We start from the raw sequence: 16,555 nt of genomic DNA on the forward strand, positions 1-16,555 counted from the left end.
AGAATAGTGAATTCTAAAAAAATAGATAAAATGATTCCTCAAAAACCCAACCCTTGGATGTTATCATAAGTAATTCAGTTAAATAATTATTAAAAAGCCCCTTAGAGTGGCAGCCAACACATATTAATCAGACTTTTGGGTCTAGTTGCAGAAAGTAGATGACATATGTTCTCGTCTTTCTGTTTTCTGTATTTCATCTTAGTATTGCTTCCGATTTACTTCGTATTTTCTGCTTACTTTGCTTTCCCTGTGTGAATCATAATTTATTTTAAAAATAAGTATCACAATTCTACAGAACTAGTCATTTACAGGCCTGATATAATAATTTTGTATTGGAAGTGTACTTTTACACGTAGCATTATTAACAATAGCCACAACTTCTTGCACCTCCCCCTAAATTCTGTTGAAGTGGTCATGAGCTCTAGCACTGTGTAAGCAAGAGAAACTATCAGTTTACCCAAATTTAAGTGACCAGCCTAAAGCAAATAAAGTTTCCACAGAGACATCAAACAGATGTTGCCAGAACATCTCATTGCGCGAGCGTTATCATCTCATTAGGAGCTCTGACATACTCTGTTCCATTAGAGCAGGAGCAGGCAGGCTGGACTAGGTGTCTAAAACATTATGTAGCTCTGTGCATCTGTTTACTGTGCTTGGTCATGCCTAACCCCCAGTGCTTCTAATGAGGTTTTTTGAGAAGTTAATTGTATTACAAGGTTTTGCCTCTACAAGCTCCGTGACTGCAGTTGCAAGTCTGCTTTGGTTGAATCACTGAAAGCAGGTACCTGCTACATTCTGAAAGCTTATTTTGGTATAGATTTCTTCAGAGGATTTTCTTTTGTTATTGTTTGGTATTTTAACTGCTTACTGTTTGTCAAAATCTGCTTTTATTGATGTTAAAGAAAGCATTCTTTCTAATGGTGGGTGTGCCATCCCTGGAAACATTTGAGGTTGGGCTGGGCAGGTCTTTATTGCAACCTGATCAAGTTGAAGATGCTCATTGCAGGGATGTCCAGCCTAGATGACCTCTAAAGCTCCCTTCCATCCCAAACCATTCTGTAATTGCTTTCAGGAGGATTAAAACCATTCTGGATTGTTTTCAGAAGGATTAATAACAGCAAGAAAATGGCGGTGTAAGTAATGTGATGGACCAGCACCACTGGACCAGGACCTGCACGCCCTTGGTTATGACACTCCCTGAACTCATCCAACACTTGTAACTGAGACACAGGGCTGCTGTCCTCTATGAGAGTCCTGAGGAGAGTCTCACCTTCTTCCCAGGCTCCTGGAGATGGAGCTCTGACAATACCAGCTGTCACTGAGGTCCTGCACAATCTCATGTGCCTGGTGCTGGAATGTTGTCTTCTGATGCAGCAGCTTTGGGGGACTTTTGCAAGTGAGTGACTGATCACAATTACCTGATGCAGGCCAGTTCTTCATCAGTCCAAATAAGTCACATTATTTGTGACATACCTTGAAAATTTTTGCCTTGACTTTTTTTTTCTGTACAAGTTTAGCTCATAGCACATCCTAACCATTGTGCCAAATACATTCTGTTAATTTTATTGGGGTGGTGCTCCTTACATCCAAAAGCAGGTTTCCACAGTCCTTAATGCTATCCTTCCAGAAGGAAACAACATGTTCTCCCATACACTTCTTAAACCATGGCCATCAAACTCAAGAATGCTGGGTAAGAAGCAATGGAAAGGATGAGCAGTTCAACTGTTATTTCGTACGTCAGCAAGTCATTTGGTATTTTCAACAAACGCAAAGTTATTTATTGGCTTGCTAGGCTAGCTGCTAACGTTTATGAGCTTTGCAACTAAGTTACAGAGTCAGATGACTAAAAGTATGTTTTGGGGGGAAATATTTTGGGACTTGTAAAGAGAAAACACAAAATAAGATCAGGATTGATTACTTTAGGGTAGAGAGAAGAATGCTTGAAGAATGCAGTGTCTCTGTGGTGAAAATATCAGCTCAGTGTGAAGATATCCATGGCTTTCTAACAACACCATGGGCCAAAAGTTTGTTTTCTGATAATTTCTGTGAAACCCTCAACAGTTAAATTAAATAAACCTGTTTCTACTTGAATCTAATTGACTTGTATCTTTTGCTTTCCCAAATATTGTATGTTTAATCTTAATTCACTCTTCCTATGCCAAATGCAGACATCTAAAGTCTCCTATGACACAAATTGTGATTTCTAAAACCAGAGAAGACAATTAATCATGGAAAATAAAAATGAGAGCAGTCCCAAACAATACTGGGGTCAGATGTATCTCAAAATGTCATCTGTTTTTCACTCTTTCCTTTAAATAAGACTTCTGCTGAAGCCATTCCCTGGGTCACCTATGAAGGCACCTTATTTCCTCCTGTGGAGGAAAGTGCTGCTCCTCCCAGGTCCTCGGATTAGTAGAAACATCCCAGCAGTGTGGGAGACCCCAGGGAACCCTGCTTGGTGTCACCTGCCAGGCACACACCCCTCCTGTGCAGCATCTCTGGCCGTCAGCCGTGGCCAGGCAGGGCTGTAGGGATGGGGCCAAGCTGAGTCTGGCTGATCCTGGCTCAGGGTGCATGGCCAGGCAGGGCCAGGCTTTGGGGAGGTGGAGATTGGCCCTGGTGCAGCATCCCTGGGGCAGGGGCTGACAGCCCTGGGGGGTGAGATGGGGTCCTGGGCCATGGGCAGGTGAGGGCAGCCCCCGGGCTTGGGCAGGGACAGGCCAGACAGTGGATCCTCTTGGGACTCTGTGATGAATAATCAGCTTTTTCGTTTACAAACTCATCAACACTTTAACCAGAAGATGGAGCCTGAAATTAACTTGTGCTAATGATACAGAGCTGACTGGAAAACTTTGGAGGAATGCCATATTAGCCCCGTGCAGTGGTGACAGAGCAATGGTGTATTCAGACAGATATTATTATGCATTTATTCTATGTAAAATTTCAAAAGATTCGTTGTTTACCAGGAGCTGAGAAATATTTTTTTTAGGGATTTGAATACATAAGACAAAAATATTTCACAGCTGTAGCATGTAATAGACAAATAAAATACGCTGTATCATACAAGGTAGTATTTTCCACCTAGCACATAAATATAGGGATACTGTAAAATTATGTCTGGTTTTGCACAATTTACCAGACTAATAATTAACCACTAGATCAGCCTAAGGGCATGGTTCTGAAGAAAGTATTTGCCTAATAATCTTTGCAAAGTTTTTGTTTGTTTCTTAGCAGTAGCATAGGAAGCAATAAAAGCTAAATAAGGTTAATGTGAGAGAATTATGAATCATTCATATTTTATCAATCTGGGTGGAAAATAATAAGACTATTAATAGAGCTAGAGCTCTAAAGAGCCAAATTTACTTTTTCTACTCTGGTGCAGAAAATAATAAGAATTTGGGTTTCATAGTGTGTCATATTTATCTGCAATGATGACCTACACATCATGTGAAAATATGTTTACAAATGTGCTTTTATAACTGCAGTGATTTGAATTTCTATTGCTCTACATATATATTTTTTTATCTTGGGAATTTTGGTTGCAATTAGAATGAGCTACTTGGAATGTTGCATATTATTGTAAGCAAAAATGAATTCAAATGGGGCCAGCTGATGAGATAACTGTGGGTTCCAATGACCAAATCTGTTGCTAAGTTCATTGTCCCAAAATCAGAAAGTCCACTGCCTCAGAGTACAAATCACAGATATGCTATTAACTCCTTTTTCAGCTCTGCTTCAGAAAAAAGCTGACTGTTAACTTGTTTCTAGAAAGCTCTGTGCTGGATAACATTTTGCAAACTATGTAAAAGACACACAAAAATTCAAGCTGACACAAGCTCCATATTTGTGTACTCCAACAGATTTGCAGTAGTAGGTTCACATCTAACAGGGATCGAACTGTTTTGCTGTGTGATTGAGAGGTGCCCAGAGGTAAAGGACAACAGTCACACATCCAGGGAGTGCCTCAATAGAAAGCAAAAACCAGAAATATTGCCCCTTCAAAACAGAAAAGCTCACAGCAATAAAATTCTTTGCAAATTCTACTGATGGCAATGGTAACTTAACTAACAAAGAAAACAAAGCAAAACAGTGGCTAAAGCTTTTGTGGTTTGCACACTAAAAGTACTGAAATTTTGCTGTAGTAGTTGATGAACATGGCAATTCACAAAAAAAACCATCTAAATGATGTGAGAGTTAAATCTTCCATAAATTGCATAAGTAATGCCTGATGATGCCCTAAGCTTGTATGTTATTTTATATTTAATTCATGTTAATGCCAATGCTGGTGACTTCAAATGCTGTGTGGGAAAACTATGAAAGGACAAAATATTGCATCCTTAATTAAATTAGTGGCTTTTTTTTTAACAGTGCCTTTTTTGCCTTGCCTGTTTGCGTCTCTCTCTCCAGGATTACTGATACTACCTTGCAAAACAACAATTAACATGTAGGGAAAGAAAAAAAGCACCACTATGCATCTAATTTTTTTTTAAAAATCAGAAAATTCTAGCTAGATATGTCAAGTCTTTAAATCAACTTAGTGAAAAAGATGAGAATCTGGTACATTCCCAAGCTGTTGATATTGATGTTTTGGTATTTTGAACTGGTTTTGTTTTGATAGAGTTCCTTGTTTTCTCTCTTTCTTTGCCATGATGCTATTACAACCAAACATTCTTCATTATTTTATTGTGTGAGAATGACAGGTCCTTGAAAGGAAATGAGCAGCTTTGTTTACTACTAAACTGTTAATATCAATCTGCAGTTATTCATAGCAAGAAGGAAGGTACCAGCATTTTAATAATGATTAAAATCATGCATTTGTTATTAGATACATCATTGTTAGATAATATGGTTTTGATTGAATAGAATATTTGTTATTGTGTACGGTTTAAAAAGCTACTGCTAATTATAGTTGGATACATTTTGAGCTCAGAGGGGAGAGCTATCATTTTCTTTTGATGGATCCCCCTAATTACACAACTCATAAAATTTCATGTGCCTCAGATACGGGTTTCTCACAGAAAGGGCAGGAACTTTCTACTGGCACATAAGCATTTCATTTTAGTATTTGCTGTCCAGGTTCTCTCCCTGTCAAAACTGTAATAGGAGCTTGCTTCATGGCCATCTTAAACCTGCATATCCTTAATCAGATTCTCTGCGAGCTTTGGGGTATAGCTCCCTGAATGCAACTTTTGTCAGTAGAAACATGGGATGATAGGGGCAGAGGGTGAGCACTTGCAGGCAGGAGATAGACTGGGTATTTTGAGAGCTGTGTCTGCTTTATGTCATCATAAAGCAGCTGAGAAATTACAGCCTGTCATTAGATTTCAGAGATATCTTAGAAATGTCCACTAGCAAAGGCGATAATGATTAACATTAAACCTCCCTAGCTCATGAGGATTTTTTTCTTACATTCCTCGTCTGCATTAGATAGAAAATATGTTTATCCCTTATTTAACCCAAGAGACTGCTTTGCTTATATCCTCAGACCTTAAAAATCTAAATGAAAATTGCCCATCTCATTCCCATTCCACTCCAGCACCAATCAGTTCTATGCCATCTCACTACTCTCTCCTCTGTGCCACAGAAAGGGCAATTTCCATCCATTTCCAATCCATTTCCCTACTGACGTTTCTCTGTATTCAGACCAGGTGTTCCTTAGCCTTCAGCAAGAGCATTTCTGGCCTTTTTTTGCATTTATATAGCTCTGCAAAAGGATGAAAGGGTCTAATCAAACTTTTCTTTTTACCTGGGGGCAAGCTGTCAGTACAGCAATGAGCTCAGCACAGGGTTTGGTTTATCAAGTTTCTCTGACAGACTGAGTACTCACACCTTGCTCCTAGACAAGATGAGAAGAAAGTACTGGCCTCAAGAGTACTGCAAATCCAATAACTAGTGTGCTGCTTTTGTGGATATTTGAAGTTAATCACAGTTGATGGAAAGTGTTTCATGCAGGTATGTTTTCTGATGGGCATGTAGGATTTTTCCATTATTTCATATTCTGTTGGAAAAGGCCTTAATTCACCTTCCTTTTCTGCCTTCTTTTTATTTGACCTCAGAAAAACAAAGTAGCCTAGCTATTGAGTTATTCAACTAGGGGAAGTGCTAATTTTGACAAACTTGGAATAGCATGTGGTACAGAATGTTTTTAATATTATCTTCCAAAGGGCAAGTCTGAAACATGAAAAACACACTAAAAATGTGGGCAGGTGTAAAGTTGGATTACACTTAGAGGCTGGAGTTGTTGCAGAGGCTTGCCAGGGATAGCTGGTTGGTGCATGGTGAGAATGCAATTTGCTGTCTGCCATGTCTTGTCTTAGAGTGAGCCATGAGTGTTTAAACACCTTTCCACTTACCATGGAAAATTTGCAAAAATAATTTTATGTTACTCCCAAATCCTGTTCAGATTCTGTCACAATCCAGATTATAAAATCAAGTAAGTAGTCTCCTAACTTCAGACAACTTCTAGAGCATATTACAAAAACCTGTCACTCAGATACAATGACTTTACTTGCCCTTATTTCCAAAGACACACCACTGGGCCATTTCACCACTCCACCTCTTGCCAGTCATTCTTCATTTTGATCAATATACATGCAATGAAATAAAGGAAATATATGCATTTACACTGGAAGTTAACTGGTTTTAGAGCTTATTGAAAGTTAAAACAGAAATGATGATTTATTGAGTTTTGAGTGGTTTGCAGTTAAGTTAAAATAAGCTAAAGTTCCTGGTAATTTTAAAGACATTTCTTCCTGATAGATGGTTAACACTAAAGTTTTTTTAAAAATCTAACCTCTGAACTGGAGCCTGCCTCTGTTTAGACTGCTGAAAGAAAATTGTAATAAAATTTTACACTATTTTTGAGTAGCAGCTAGGACTAGATTTAAAAATCCTAAACTTGTATTAATTGCATCTAATTAAATAAATGAGTTTATGTTAAAATACATACTACTGATGGCTTATTTTCTTGATGTGTTATGTATTAGGTAGTTTTATATTTCTAATGAAGAATTTTAAATTATTAATATGAACTTAATTTGGCTTCCAGTTTCAATACACATTCAACATTTTATAAATATTAAAGGATGGTATCAACTCTGTAAAGAAAATATTTTAATATGTCACTAATTTAAAGTTGCATTATGAATTCATGCCTTTATATAAATAGTTAATATTTTACTAGAAGTTTAGCATGATCCTTAGGTTGTTCAAAGCATAATTTTATACAAACCTATGATATTCAACAAGGCAGAGTGCAAGGTCCTGACCCTGTTCAAGGCCACATTGAACGGGGCTTCAACAAACCTGGGCTAGTGGGAGGTGTCTGACCATGGTAAGAGGGTAGGACTACACAATATTTAGATGTCCTTTCCAACCTGGAAGCAAAGGACATCTAAACCACCTGTTCTTTGAATCTATATAATTCAAAATTGTAGGGGTTTTTAGGGAGTTTTATATAGAAATTCAATATCGCAAAACAATATTTGTGGGTTTTGCTGTTTATAGATTTAATTCACCATTTGAATTTATCTGCCTTCTCATGCATATTTTGTGTATGTTATTGGTTTCCACCCTCTGCTGCCAGAAGCTATTATCATACCGCTGCTGGATTCTGAGGTTGCTGTGGTTATCTGATTTTCAGAGAGGAAATGGGTTAATACCATCACACTGTTATAGGCAGCTTGAGTCTGCCTATTTCTACTAGAAAGGGAGACGTGCAGTGCCTTTTTAGCTGCTTATAGACTTCAGGCTTTTAGCTTGAAAGCTTTTTCCACAGCTCAGATTTTTCAGGCAGGCAGGTAGTCACTCACTCAGGGACTCTGTTCCTCTTTTCCCTTCCCCAGGTCACTCTCACACTCTTTTTGTTTACATAATCCGAAAGGGTTTTTGTTTTTTTTTCTCATCCCCTGGAGTATTTACATCTGAAATATTTTCTTGTGACTGACATTGTGTTTGGGTAGTTGGATTTTTTACTATCTCATGTTTAACTTGATTATATTACTCTGCAATCATCTTGGAGCATATTAGAGATGTACTAAAGAAAAGACACATTCTTGATGTATTTTATACATATAGATGATATCTTTTTTAATCCCTCTGTCCCTATTTCAGCACACTGAAGGCATATTAAAGATTATTAAGCGTTCAGGGATGGCTGAAGTGCCATAGTAATTGCAGAAGTGGTCCAAGAAGCAAAGGGATACTCAAAGCAGTTAACAAACACTTATGGCAAGTATCTTGTAATGATCAGGCTCTGCTTTTATCAGGGTTTCAGAAACAGCTGGGGGTAAATAAATCACATAAATGTATTCAGGAGCACAAATCTTCTAGAGTAAGTGTTAAAGAAATTGTAAACTGCAGCATCTTTAAAATTAACAATTAGTACAAAAAAGCATGTGTCAGATGCTTGGAGTACCAGTTGATTGCTTTTCAGATACAGATCTGGGGGAAGGGAAGTGGATCTTTAAATGTCACTTGGGGAAGGGCAGAATGGGAAGGGAAAACTAAGAAAAGATATCCATGAAGCAGAAGAGTCTTTAGTGTATTTTGAGATCTTGACAGATGTACTTATGATTAAACTTGGCTGGGAAAAATATTGATGTCATTGCTGTTTTACTAGCATGAGACAATAAAATATCAGCAACTCACAAGTAACTGCAACTCATATAAGACAGACACAAAGATAATATAATCTTGCCAAGTTCCACTAGTAATTATACGTGTACAGGCAGCAGTTTTAACTTGCTCCTGCAGGACACAATAAATGCATAAATCTGAAGTTTAATCCTGTAAATTTACTGTTCTAAATGCCTGCTCATAACATATTTATTAGAATTTAGGTCTGTGTTTGAGCAGTTTGCTGCATAGTGACAGAACAGTCTACAATATACATTGCAAAGCTCTGGAATAGCATCAAAATGAGTTTCAAATGAGATAGTCCTACAAAACAGCAGCAAAAACATCTGGACTTGTATGTTTGTATGGTTTGAACAAGGTTCAAGAATGTACTGTTGCATAAAGTATAAAGCTGGGGGTTTAAATGAATTGTTTTAGTACAGGCAAAAACCACTGCTTTTTATTGTCACCACTGACCACTGAATGCTTCCATTAACTTGGTAAGGCTAAACAAAATACTGAAGACCTAGTAAACATTGTTTTTAAGCTCAATGTCTCCTGAAAGAGGGAAAAATATTTCTGTAGTAGTATGTATTGCCTATTACTATGAACATACAAATAGATCTAGGGCCCCTGAATAGCAATAAATGGGTGGTATTGTGCAGAGATAAATTGGAGCCTGTCACTCCTGTCTTCCTATAAAATAGTTATATAAGTTACATTTGCAGAAGATGTTGTCCACAAAGATAAATGTTGCCTTTGTAATAGCAGAAGTAGTGGAAAATGTAATGAGTTTATCAACTTGTCTAGCATCCATGTTAATGAAAACCTAGGAAACACAAGAAGGAAGAAAAATATATGCTGTCAGTTCTTTCATACTTCATAGCAAAGGAAAAAAACTACTTTTTAGAAATGTAACTACATTTTATAGGTGAAGAATCCAAGAATCTATAATCAAACACTTAGTTGAATTTTCCCTTAAGTGTGCTGTGAAAAGCAGCTGAATTAGTAGCAACTGTGGGAGCTGGAGAGAAGCTTACAAAATTTTCTGAACCCTACCTGACATGTAAGCTTTTTAATCAGCCACAGCAACTATCAAACTGTTGCTTGTGAGAATAGTTGAAAGATTTCTTTAACAGGATCAGTATATTGGGTTTGGAGAAGTGTTTGCTCCTGTGGGCTGGCCTAACAAACAAATGCCCCAGTAGCACCAGCATCTAGAGTGAGGATGGAAAAATGACTGTCCTTTGTGAGACCAAAGGCAACTTTAGCCTGGTGTCCCATTTTCAACAGTGATCAAAAGACTTAATAAATAATGAAACCATCAGGGCAGGTTTTATAGTAGTTCCTTCTGATTGCCTTAACTCTTTGTCCTATTTTCAGCTTGGGGACTCAAGAGTTTGATGGGGTTTCCAAACACTTTGCAATGCTCAATGCTTTTTCCCTCAGCATATTCATTGGATTGCAAAGGCTACTGAATCTTCAGTTCAGTCTTTGGCCCTCTGGAGATCTCCAAATTGCAGATTACCAGAATGCTATAGCAGTGTGGACCTGGTAAAGTTCAAAAGGTGCTCAAAAGCAGAAGGGGCTGTCCTGTGTCACAGAGCTGTGTGCTGCACAGGACATTATTTCATCCTGAAATAATTCAGTGCATGACTGGAGATGACAAATAAAATAGAAAGCCCTTTGTTTAGTTTACACCAAAGACACAATCCCAGCAGCTGCTGTCAGTGAGTGCTGAGGAGCATCGGTGGGAAGAAGCTGCCCTGTTCTTGTTTCAGAGGTCTGTGACGCAGGAGCTGCCTGAATGGACTGTACTCTGGAAAAGGCAGTGGCTTTTGAGGAAAAAGTTGTTGTTTATGGTTCCTAGCATCTTCCCCTGTGTAACTGTCTTTTCTATACACTCCTGAATCATAAAAAAATTACTGTTACTTAAACCCCTTGAAGTGTCAGCTTGTGATCTTTCTGGCCTTAAAATTCCATTCAAGCCTTCCTCATTTCCTGAGTCATTTACCCTGCTTCTTCTGACTGCAGCTCTGTTCCAAAAAAATCATCTTTTCTGTATTTTTTTAACCCTCTCCACTTCACCACCACTGAAATTACAAGGACAGTTTAACAGTTTTCTACTAAAAGACTGTCTAAAGTGCAGTTCCAGCTGAAGCTAAAAAAAAAACAACAAAAAAAACCCATTTATTAATACTTCAGTTTCCATGGCACTGAAGTATTCAGATGTTTTCTCTCATGTTTTGACAAGCTGTCTTTGTACTGAGAGACCATAGAGATCACAAGTGGGTTTTATGATTAATCCTTTTGTGATAGCAGCTGCTTTTTAATCAGGAAATGGCAAATACATGGATAGTAGGGTTGCCAGACATAAGGGTCTGGTAGTCTGTCACTTTTCTTCATACCACAGAAGTGGTCTCAGAGAAATTTTGGCTGTATGAATGACAGGAAGATGCAGAGCTGAAGACAGGCAGGTAATTCCTCTGAGTTTTTTTCGCTGTTGAACAAGCTGCCTCTCTGTGACCTGGAAGCAAGCACTTGGTTAAGAGTGCTGATAGGAGTGCTGCAAAGTAATAATTAATGTCATTCTTTAGAAAGTGTCCCCCTTGAGCTTTGCTGAGTACATAGGTGTCCATGCCAGATGGACCAAGACAGCTCTGTTAGATATGAATTATTTTACATATCCTGCCAAGGTACAGCTACTGAGTGTTTCACATAAGGCTGCATAGCTTTGGGGGCTAGCACCACCCTCTCTCCCCCCACCTTACTTACTATTTATCTGCACTCTCTAGACAAAATAACCTATTAACTGCTGAAAAGTAAAGCTTTTGATAAGACAAAAAAATGCTAAATTGAATTATTTGTAACTTTTTTTCATTCAGTTATTAAATGTTACAGAATATACATTCAGTAATGAGTCTACTTCAGAGAGTTACCTAGTATATGATTAGTACAATTTAAACTTTTTCAGACTCCGAGACAGATAATTTAGTTGATATATATTACTATAATCAGGAAGTTTTATTTGAGTATTGGACATGGTAAAGTAATGGAAGTTAGTTATTTTGAAAAGCTGATGGCCTAAGTAGATTGCCTTGGAGAGTGATCATGCTGAGATTGCAGACGGGAATGAAAGAAGAAACCCTTGTGGTAGGTGTTAAATCTATCAGCTGTTAGTCTGTCAAACTTTGCATCCATCATCACCCCTCTAGGGCAGTCACAAGAGAACCAGATTGCAGCTGTCTGGAGACAAGGGTGGGGTTTTCCAAGTAACTGTGAGGCAACCTCCCCTTCCCTACCCCTATGGTTTCAAGAGGAGTTTGGATAGGATCCTTGCATCTGACCAACACAGAAGTACTCAACCAGCACTGAAAACAGGGAGATCTGTAGTAGTGCATGTGGAGGAAGTTTAAGGTAAAACCAAAACTATTCCAAAGCAATCTGTGTTCTCCACACAGCATGTTGACAGGCATTCATCAGTCTCTTATCTTCTGCCTTTGGGAATAGTCTCTCTGTTTGTCTCTGATTTGTCTGCCTCTCTCTCTTTGGAAAATTTCACTGTGGAGAAAGATTTATCAAGATTTGTTTTTCACCCAGAAAACAGAAGCATTTTTCAAGATGTATTTAAAAGCAGTATTTCAAAGGATGGACAGCTACATTTTTTTTTTCTAATCAGATTTTGAAAAGGAAAACACAGCTATTAATTCAATGGCATGCTTGCTTTTATGAAACAGATCTTTGCCATAGCGAATGACCAAAGGATACTATTACTTTGGGTATTTATGGATGTATTTCCTCAGCTGGAAATATATTTATATTAGACAATAATGTATTTTATCAGAGAAACAGACTTGTCTGTTTCAATATTGCTGCTCATGCTGGCATTTATTTCTTAGGGTGGGTACATAAAACCTGAAAAGAAAGAGAGTACTCCTTTATTTCACTGAGGGTGTTACTGTTTAATTAGCATTTGTTTGACCTTTTGTGTGTATGCTGTCATTGATCTTTAATAGGAGGTTACAAAATTTAAATAGTGAAAATTTTGAGACACTTCTGTTTGACATCTCCCTAACCTGAGGATTATTTGAATATTCAAAGTCTCTTCGGTGAATTTCAAAACTGATCTTGTGGCCCTTCCTCTTCCATTCTCCCTTCCCCTTCCCCTTCTCCTTCCCGGCCCCTTCCCTTCCTTTTTTTACTTTGTTTTAATAAAACATGGATATATATTCAAAACTAAGTGAAAAAAGTAATTCAAACTCTTTTTCTGCTCAAAGTAATATAAGGCAGATTATAGGTTTTTTTCCATTGGCTTTCTGTTCAGAAATTAACCCTCACTCTTTGTAAGAATGGATTTCACTGTGTACAAACTTATGTTGATTGAGGGGCCTATAAATGTACAAGTTAATAATGAACAGTTATATCTGATTCCTTCTAGCTCTAGATGTAAATGACAGTAAAGGTTACCCCTTTTCAAGAGGTAGAATACTTTTTTGCAGTTCATTTTTGCACTGGAATTCAATATTTAGAGCTTTGGCCTTATTCAATGTTTAGAGCTGCGTACATATTCTTCTATTTGGGTAAGAACCAAGCAGTACTCAATGATAAAATAATAATGATAATAAAAAACCAAATTACAACAACAGCAGCAGATCAGTGGAGAGAAGCGATGGGGATATCAAAGAGCTCACAGCAATGAGTTAAAGGTGCTGTTTCCTGATGCTGTTTCTGAGACCACATTTCTACCACAGCAGAAGTGCTGGGATTTTCTTATATTGACACTATTAATTTCTGATTCCCTTATGTTGGTATAAAAACCTCATTTTTTTATGGCGTGGTACCATACTTTCTTCTGAAATAGCTGGTTATGGATTATTTCAGTTACTTTTTAGAGAGTGCTAAAGGAAAAAAGGGAACAAGGACACAAGAAGAAAGAGGGTGGGGTAGAAGAAGTTGCTATAATTAGATCCAGAAGGAAGAATTTGTTATGTTTCCAGCTCAGCATGCTCACCAGCACCACTGGAGAATGTGCAGTACATGTTAAACAGTTCCGTTCTGCTCTGTAAACATAGGCATGATTCCCTGCAGTGTGCAAGGAAAACAACTCCACTACCAATAATCTACAGAAACACTTCTGCCAGCCACCTCTGTTTTATAAAAAATTCCATCTGTCTAGCACTTCTGACTTTCTAGGAGCTGATACGTCTTTTTTATCAGTGTCTTGTTTTGAAGCTGACCAAGACCAAAGACCATTCTCAGGCATAAAGCTCTAAATATTTTTAGGTTTTTTTCCTTCCTAACCCTTCCTAGAAATATTGTCCATGTAAATATCATAATTTATGTTTTTACATCTATGTAATATCTGTAACTATCTATATATTTTATTTATATTGATAAAGCAATGTCTATATGATTTAACATTGGAATACGCTTTCTGGTAACAGCAAATCTACAAGTTTGCGATTCATATCCTTTCCTTTCCTACCTATTTCCTAACATTTTCTTTAAAAAGTTCTTTCTTGCTCCAGCAGTAATGTAAAAAAGCCTCATGGATCAAAGGCAGGTGTAGCTATGCAGAAAGAACATCTACACCTGTTTTAGTCATACAGGTAGATGGTACAAGTCACTATGAAGGCAGATGGGGCGTACTGCACCCTAAGTCTGCTGAAAATGGTATCCTTGGGAAGCCTGGGGAGCTAGAGATGGTGAATGAAACTGTATTTTGAAATGTAATAAAAAAATACTGCTGACATAGGAGTGCAACACTGCAAAACAGAAAGTGGAAACTTTGGATCCTGGAGCTCAGACATGATTTGCTCTTTCTTGGCTTTTAGAGAACCATCTACTTCCTTCCCTAGTGAATGCTACTGTGCTCTGGCAGATACTGAACTTTTGCTGTGGGAGCACCAGATGATCCCCAAAAATGAAACCATTGTGACAGGCATAAAATTTTCTGAAGAGTATTCTGCCAAGGACTGAATACATATATATTTGACTTGCAAGCTAAGCTCAATTCAGAGAACTGAGATATACTCAGGCTTTCTCAGAAGACTAATCTTCATGGTTCATTTAGCAACAAGAAAAGCTTATGTCCATCACTCATTTTTAAAAAGCATGGTAACACTGAAATATTTGCCATTGTCTCCTTCTTCACAAAACGGGTTTCTTTGAGGGGAAAAAAAAATACAAGAAGACTGGGCCAGGTGGCATTGCTGAAGATGAATAACCAACTCTGTCCAGAGTCTGTCGAAATATCTCCTGCAGAAGGCAGGTATCTGTCATCAGAAGTGATAAAAATGGCCCCTTTGCTCCTAAGTAAGGCAAGGCATTATAATATTTGAGGTAATTTCCTCCTCTCCTTTTAACACTGCTGTTGCAGGCAGCAAGCATTCAGCTTCCATTAGAGTTATTTAGCCAGCCTCTTTGGGAGCATGTTTGTTAGGCAGCGACCCATCTTTGGTGCTCCTCCAGGGGAGGTGCCTGGCATCTGTTAGAAACTACATGTTAGAAAGTCATGAGGCTTATGAAAGCCCTGCTCTGCACAAATAAATGTCTAGCAGCGAGTACCACATTTCAACACACCATTCTCCAGCCCCATGTCTAGGCTACAACATCACACAAATAAGGCGATGCTCAGCAAATATTCACTCTTCTGCTCATCCTGGCTATTTATTGCCTTGCAATTATTTAATTTTTTCTTTCAGGGTGAAAGTTGCTGTTCAGCAAATGAAGGATTTCTGCAAAATCTTTAAGATTTTCTGGTACTTTTTTTTTTATCTGTGTCTCTAGAAGAGATTAAAAGTGTGTTTTTATCATTTTCTTCACAGCCAAGCCAACACTTTTTTTTCAATCATCTTTCAAATGCAAGTGCTATTATGGATTTTGAACACTGAATACACTGAACTATATCTTAGCCTAGGTGAACATTATCACAAGGATCACTACCTCAAGAACTAGTGGCTACCTTAAATCCCATTTTTGTAAAAATATATGTTCTGCAGTCCCAGTATTAATATTGTTAAAAATCTGTAAAACATTGCTCTAATTAACTATTTAGCTAATCTTGTTCTTAATAAAATTTAATTGTTGTCACAATTAAGACTAATTTGCATTCTGATTTTTATGAACAATATTGAAAGCTGGATTATTGGAGTGACTTAGAAGGAGGTTGCCCTCTGTACTGATAAAAAGGGTATTGTCAGTAAGCACAGTGCTTTCATGTATACAGATTATGTTCTGACATCATAAACGTGAAAGCATTTGAAATTTCACAGTATTAAAATTTAAATTTCACAGTATTAAAATTAAATTTCACAGTATTGAAAGTCTAAGTTATTAATTAGTTGTATTATGTTCAGTTTACAATGTGAATGACTCGTTCATGAATGTAGGTTCCCAAATCAAGTATTTTGGGTAACTAATTTGAATGTAACCTTTTCAATATGAAAATGCATTAAAATACCTGATTCTATTATCTTATTATCCTATCCCACTTTATCCATTATTCTATTTCAGTCTTTTGTCTTCACATCAGTTTGCTTTTCCAGCTTCTGCTAAAATTTAGTTAATTACAATTTTCTATACACTTTTTCACATTACTTCCTACTTTGGTTCGATATGCTTAGCACAAAACAAAAACCTTTCAAACTACTGAGAAAGAATTGTTCTTTCCAGCTGCTTTTTAAGGCATTGCAGGGAATTTCCTTTCACATCTACTTCTTTTTAAAACATTATATTCTTCTGTGGGTTCCATTCTGTGTGAAAGAAGAAACTACACTTTCTGAGACCGATTTTTTTTTCTCACTTAAGATTTATAGTAGGCATTCATAACACTGGAAGTAGAATCTGGCTACAAGTAACTACTGCAATTGTAAAAAATATTCCCTTCATCAAAGAAGTACTATATTCAATTTTCCATTAAACAATTTTTAGATTTTTT

The sequence above is a fragment of the Cyanistes caeruleus genome, chromosome 1, assembly GCF_971803275.1.
Source record: "Cyanistes caeruleus chromosome 1, bCyaCae1.hap1.1, whole genome shotgun sequence".
NCBI classification, from domain to species: Eukaryota; Metazoa; Chordata; class Aves; order Passeriformes; family Paridae; genus Cyanistes; species Cyanistes caeruleus.